Genomic DNA, 988 nt, shown 5'->3' on the forward strand with positions numbered 1-988 from the left:
GTTCCAGGCCAGGTACTGGAACAGCCAACAGGACTTGCTGGAGTTCAAACGGGCTGAGGTGGACAGGCTCTGCCGGGAAAGCTACGAGGTGTCCACACCGTTTCTTGTGAACCGCAGAGGTGAGCGCAGGGCAGAGCGGGTCCCCTCGGGAATTCCCCTGCACCAGGAACGACCCTGGAGACCCTCAAACCCTCCCTGGAAATCACCCCTGACCCCTCAGCCCTCCCTGTGCCCATCCCCGTAGCCTTGTGCCCCATTCCAGGGCCCCCCAGTCCATCCCGGTCTCTCCCAGTGCCCCCCCCCCCCCCCCCCCCCCCCCCCCCCCCCCCCCCCCCCCCCCCCCCCCCCCCCCCCCCCCCCCCCCCCCCCCCCCCCCCCCCCCCCCCCCCCCCCCCCCCCCCCCCCCCCCCCCCCCCCCCCCCCCCCCCCCCCCCCCCCCCCCCCCCCCCCCCCCCCGCCCCTCCCGGGTCTCCACCCCGCTGAGGCCACCGCTCTCCCTGCCCTCAGCCAATCAGAGTGCGTTCCTCTGATGACTCATCAGTTGCTGGGCAGACCCACAGGGCAGAGTTCCCTCGCCGGGACTCAGGCTTCCAGTCCCGCTCGGGTCCTTCCCAGTCCATCCCAGTGCGTTCCCAGTCCCTTCCAGTCCTTCAGAGATCCTCTGATTCAACTCCCAGACCCTCTCAGTCTCTTCCCAGGGGTTCTCAGTTCACTCCCACATCTCCCAACTCTCTCCCCAGTGACCCCTCAGCCCATCCCCTTCTATCCCAGTCCATTCCCAGTCCCTCCCAGTGCCATCTCAGTCCCTCCTAGTGCCACCCAAACCCCTACCAATGTCCTACAAACCCTCTGCCCTCTTTCCAGTTCCCCCCAGCTCAGCCCAGTGTCTCCCCCATCTCTCCCAGTGCCCCCCAGCTCAGCCCATTGTCTCCCCCGTCTCTCCCAGTGCCCCCCACCGTGTCCATCTCGTTGGTGCAATCGAGCTCCC

Source organism: Empidonax traillii, unplaced genomic scaffold (assembly GCF_003031625.1).
Source record: "Empidonax traillii isolate 1590-97213 ecotype Southwest subspecies unplaced genomic scaffold, ASM303162v1 scaffold3453:size12936, whole genome shotgun sequence".
Lineage (NCBI taxonomy): Eukaryota > Metazoa > Chordata > Aves > Passeriformes > Tyrannidae > Empidonax > Empidonax traillii.